The sequence below is a fragment of the Apodemus sylvaticus genome, chromosome 5, assembly GCF_947179515.1.
Source record: "Apodemus sylvaticus chromosome 5, mApoSyl1.1, whole genome shotgun sequence".
NCBI lineage: Eukaryota > Metazoa > Chordata > Mammalia > Rodentia > Muridae > Apodemus > Apodemus sylvaticus.
The window spans coordinates 78,087,872-78,094,390 of NC_067476.1; positions in this window are offsets into that span (position 1 = coordinate 78,087,872).

A 6,519-nucleotide genomic window follows, 5' to 3' on the forward strand; every position below is an offset into this window, starting at 1 on the left:
CAAGAAATATACTTAACAATCTGTATATCAACTATTGTATTTTAAAGACCTCTATTTCTAATTGGAGTTTAAATGAGTTGTTTGTGAATATTTTTCACATTTATGTCATCAAAATATACTTTTACTACTACTATCAAGAAATATATACTGTAGACACAGAATATTTTCTTCTTTTTTCTGGAATTGCACAGTTAGCATTCACAACAAATTTAGTTAACATTCACACAAATATTACAAGAGTAAAGACATCATTTATGATTTTTGTCATTTTCTCTTATTTTATTCTATTATATAACAATTATTCTACAGCAGCTTGATTCTCCTTTGTTTTAATCATAGCCTTTTAACAAACTTTTCTCTTTCATGCCTGGCAAACATCAATATGCTTTAAAGTCTTCCAGAGAACAGAATTAGAAGGAATGGATCCAAAAAAAATTTGTGAGGGCAGCCATCACCTTGCCAGAAAAAGACATCAAAAGAGAAGAAAGCTAAATATATGATAGGTATTGATGCAAAAATTGTCAATAAAAAGTTACCAACCTTACTCCAACCACACACTAAAGGAAAAATTTATCCTGACAAAGTGAAATTTCTCCCTGGATTGTGAGTGCAGTTTTTAATAAGCTAATGAATGTGGTATATCACATTAAAAAAATAAATTAAAACAACACAGTCATTTCAGCTGATGTGGAAATAGACCATTATATAAAGTTTCTAGTACTATATTTTGATTAAAAAATTTAACTTTTTAAAATTAATTGATTTTGAGAATTCCATATATGAGTACTCTAATTTTCAATTGTCCGCCTCTCCATACCAACTCTTAGGGCTGACACACTATCAGAAATAGGAAAAAGTCCCTCAGTATTATAAAATCTGTTTATAACATCATGATCAATGAGAGAAACAGAATTTTTTCCCCTAAAATGCCGTAGAGGACGTGGTTAGCTATCCTTGGCACTGCTTTTCAGCATTTGGAATTTTACTAAACTATGGTTGAGTCCCCTGAACAAATCTATCTTTTACCTATTTCTTTAGAATGCCTAGCAGAAAAATATTTCTACCACAGCCTTGTGATTAAGTAAATTTTCTGGAAGTTGACTTTTAGATTGAGAGTGTATGTATAATGTGAGGTTGACTTTAAGAAGTAGCAAGTGTGTGTGTGGGGGGGGCGGTTAAGGTTTTCATTTCTTTAATTTCTTCAATGAATTTCTTGAAGAGAAAGTTCTTCTGTATTTAACTTACTTTTTGGATAAACTATCAAGAATAAATACATAAGCAAACAAATAAGTAAATAGTATAGTTTGCCACTGGAGTTAACACATGTATGTTTGCCAAGCTAGATCCCAGAACAATTCCCAGGACACCTTGGAAAGCAGAAAGAAAAGCAGCTCTATCTGAGGATTCTGGAAGGCCAGATGGTTCCATGGAGCTTGATTTCAGTTTTTGTTATCCCCTATAAAAAACAAGAAACTTAGATAATTTATACATTTTTATGCCCTCTTACCTCTCGTTTGCCCTCTTACCTCTCCATACCAAGTTATTAAACACATGGGTCCACAATCTCTTAGTAGCTTTAGATTTTGAATTACTAATTCATTTTGCTTTGGAAAATCCCTAGCAAAATACTGGATAAGGTTTTGGAGGTATAGCTATGCCCAGATCAGATACCTTTGAGCAGGTGTCACCTCTCTCACAGCTTCTTTGATGCGGGCTTAGAGAAAAAGGCGACTCAAGCCTGACAGGAGATGTCTATGTGAAACAGCTCTCAACCAAGTCGATCAACAGCTCTGTGTGCCACAATCATTTGAATTCAGTAAAGAAAATAGGTAAAATATTACACAAGTAACAAAAGGGCAGTTTGGAAGTAAAGAGACAGGATGTGATATGATGCACTCTATGATAGCTCATCCCTTACAAAAAGCATAAGCTTCAGTTGTGGTGACAGAAATCTCAGAGGTAAGGCTGTGTGCCCTAAGCCTCTGTTGGAATTTGTTTTATAGTTTGTAGCCCTGGGAATATGAACTTGAAAATTGTTTTGCATATTCATTAAAATTTTTGGAAATATAAACATTACAAAAGTAGACATTAAGCAGTAGCCAGCTTTCTGAAAGAAAAATAGACAAAGTAAAACACCCATAAGTAGCTCAGCTATAACTGCACATCAGACTGTTTCTCATTTCGCTCACTGCATATGCATCCTAGAACACCACATAAGAAGAAACACTTGTATGCTGTTTTTCTTTTCACATTATACAATACATTAAGTTGATTGGAAAACTGTCTTAGGCACTACAATCATATAATACATTTTCCATTATTATTGATATTTATAACTATGTTTCTACTAATAACAAACTAAATAAGTATTTTTAAAATAAAAAAAATTCCTATATATGAATACTTGGCTAAATTTTCAATTATTTTATGTTGATGTATAAAAATAAATTTTAGTTGAAAATAGATCTTTATCTCATATAGTACATCCCCAAACAGTTTTCTCTTTCAACACTCCTCTCAGCTATCTCCTCCTCCTCCTCAAGATCCACTACCATCTTTTTCCAGATGACAGGCAAACAGGACAAGTCAAGACACAATAAAGTAGAACTCTTCCTTGCCTTTTGTTTAGTTTCCATGATGAATGACTGAGTGACATATTATAGGCAGCCCAACACTAAACATAGGTAACTCACAACTACAACCATGTCTGTGTTATGAAAAATTAAATGGTATATTAAGTGTGTATTTTTTAGTCATTAATATTATGGGGAAAATTCAGTGTCACAAAAGTCATAGTTATATTCATACCTTAGCTTGCTTGGATTTTTCTTCAAGCCATTGCTACATTTATGATTAAAAATGGTTAACTTCATGGACTGTGCATTATAACTCAAGTATTCTTATTCTTCTTAATCTTTCTTTCTTTATATAATCATTTTATTGAGATACATTATGAAATTGCAGAATCATAAATAGCCATGTATCCTTCTGCATTCCAAGAATGATTTTATTGGAATGTAAATACAATCTACACACACTCTAGCCATAAGAAAAAGAGTCATATGATGTAGCTACTTTGCCCTCTGAAAATTTATGTGTAATTTACCTTCTTTCAAAAAAATTTGTTATGATTCAAGTAATGTAGAGTTACATTTTAGGATAAGCATTTTTCTATGTTAGTTATTTACTTATATTACTGAATAACCTTTGCTCATCTAAGGTTAGTTCATTTTGTAAAGAGATATTAGTAACTGGGGGGTTAAAATTGTCTAAAATAAAAGCACTCCACAATGAGCAAGCCAGAACCCCTATTCTCAAGTCATTGTGTATGGGAATGCCCTTTCTCTTCTTTCTCACACTCTTTTACCTAAATTCTGGAAATAGAGTCCCTGGCCTTTTTCCTAAAGCGAGATTTTTGTCTTTGAAGTATAATCAGGACAAAAGCCTGATAAATGGTGATGTCTGTTACAATCCCCTTTTAGTAATAAATGGATTTATTGTTGAACGAACTTCTAGAGCTAAGAACCACACTATGCTTCCTATATTGGATGGCCTGGATTATAAACTTTAAATTGACTTTGATAATTTCTAGTACTGGGGAAACTGTGTTTCCTTTCTATTTGTTGAAGAAATCAGGAAGCAATACTGAATCCAGCAACATCTATTGGCTCTTTGGTCAGGCTAAAATTGAGTATTTACAAATATGTCTAGCTTTGTATTTTATTATTCAATTATTAATCACTGATCTGATATTAATTTCCTCACACACCACAGAGGCTTTTTTCCATTAAAATAGCAAAGTTATAGAACTAAATAAAAATATTTAAATTGCTATTATAAACAAAAGTGGTAGAGTACTTGCCTATTATGTACCAGGCTCTGGGATTGATCTCTAGCTCCACAAAGACAAAACAAAATTAAGAAACAATCAAATTATAGATGAGAATAATAGAAACATATGCATTGGTCGTAGTTTTAATCATATTAATTTTGTAACAATAACTAAATCTTGTTATATATCATATTGTCTATGAAACATATTTATTAAATTTCTAAAGGGCCTAAACCTTTCTTTATAAATTTGTATATGCTGTCTGCTTGCTTTAAATATATCCCAGAATTTATTTGCCACATCCTCTGTTGCTGAATATTCATGTTGTTTTTCTCATTTCAATAATGCTTGCACATAGACTTTCATTCATCGTTTACTGATTATAATGTTCTCTGAGAGCCCCTTATGCTTGATGATTTAAAATTTGTAAACATTTGACTAAGGCTTTTTTTTCCTCTCACAGAAATGTTTTAAAATGATTCTACTAAAAAATACTTGACAAAAGCGTGTGCTGCTGAAGAGCTGATCTTTTAACTTTGTTAAAGCCCAAAAGAGCAATTGAGATGGTAACCATGGGTAAATAACCAGGTATTCCTGTACCATCTTCAGGTTCTTTGGTTACAAATTGTCCACTGTCGTCATTCTAGTTAACTTATTTGTGAAAACCCCTTGACCTCTCTCTTATGAACATGTAATCTGCCATAATACATATTTAAAGTAGGTGTATAAAGTAGTATTATTCTGCACTTCTTGAATTTTTCTTTTGGTATTAGTTTATTTAACATCAAGGCAGACTGAGGTTTCTAATAATAACAATCTCCAAATCTCAAACTCTTAAAACAGAGATTTGGGCTTTTGTTTATGCTTCTGTTCTTCATGGGATACCTATAGCTATTATTATTATTACTAAATCATATTGACTCTATGATTTGTGCTATGAAAGGGATCTTTGTATTTCAAAATATGATTTGGTAACAGAGAGAGAAGACTCAGCAGGACCACAATTATATCCAACCTTCCACATTGACTAAACACACATTTCTTCCTCAAATTCCATTAGTCAATTTAAGTTGATTCTCTCCTGGTAAACTATGTGTTCAACCCAGTAGGAAATTCAAGTCTATCCCTAGGATGAACAACAAAAACTTTAGGCCTGGATTAAATCTATTTTCTTCTGCTGCTATGAGGCTTCTCTGAGTTGGTAGCCTCTTCATTGATATCTTTATTAGTCAGGGTTTGTATTCCTGCACAAAACATCATGACCAAGAAGCAGGTTGGGGAGGAAGGATTTATTCAGTTTAAAGTTCCACATTGTAAGGGCAGGAACATGGAAGCAGGCGCTGATGCAGAGGCCATTGAAGGGTGCTGCTAACTGGATTGCTTCCCCTCGCCTTGCTCAGCTTGCTTTGTTACAGAACTTAGGACTGTCAGCCCAGGCCTGACAGCATCCACAGGGGACCCTACCAGCATTGATCACTAATTGGGAAAATGCCTTACAGCTGTATCTAAGGAGATATTTCCTCCAGGGAGGTTCCTTTCTTTGTAATAATTACACCTTGTGTCAAGTTGACACAAAAGCAGCCAGGACAGGAGCCAACGTTTTATTGCAATGCCAGTGCATGTCTATTTACACTCCCATGACATTGCTGCAAAGATACTGATCAAAATGAGCAATTCTCCATGAGGACATCTCTACAAATTCATTATTGTGAGCTTGTAAAGCCTTGCCTTGCCCACATAATCTTACTAATTAGAATCCTTCTCCTTTATTGCTTTATCATGGCTGTTACACAAATCGTTACCAGGCAAGGGTGGTTTGAGAGACAATTTTGTCCATTGTCTGAAATCCCAATTTCTATTTGTGTTTAGAAATGTATTTTAGTTTAGAAAAGAAGAGGGAGAAATGTTTCTGTTCTCTGGCTAAATACAATCTTTTTTCTACAAAACATATCCCTATAGATATTTTTTTAATTTAATATAACATTTTTGTCATATTTGTGTGGTTTTGGCTGTATATATGAATGTGTACTTCAGAGAGTTTGCAGGCTCAGAAGTACCCATGTCAATGTCAGGAGATATCTTTCAGGACTTGCTACTCTCCTCCCACAAGGTTGGTTTCAGTGAATGAACTAGGTTGTGACTTTTGGCATTAAGTTCCATTACTCGCTGAGTGATCTTGTCATCTTTTCATTTACTTTCTCCTTATCAATAGCAGCTCAATGCAAACTGTTTCTCAATCTGAGAGTGTATCTAATTTGAAGAGCACTTGAATGACATCTGAATTGAGTCTGATGCTCAATACTTCAAAAACAAACAACAGTAAACATCTAAAACTTTTCTCCTTTTGAGAATACAAGAATAAAAGATGTGGTAATTTAGATGTTTCTTGTAGTGCAGAGATTCTATATAAGTCTCAGAGGACAGAAACATACAGAATTTGCTATCTTTCCAAGAGAGAAACTTGCAAGTTGCATGTCACAGAAATCTGATGTCATATGACATCCCTATGTGTGATTGCTAAGTTACAGCACAATTTATTACCTTTTTGCATCACAAATACAAACATTTTCCACTTACAGTCTCTGTACTCAGTCATATTCCATTTTTTGGGGTGACACATAAAATCTCTTGACTCACACATATCTGGAAGGGTAGAACATGCTGGATTTTCAATTCCAAAGCTCTTC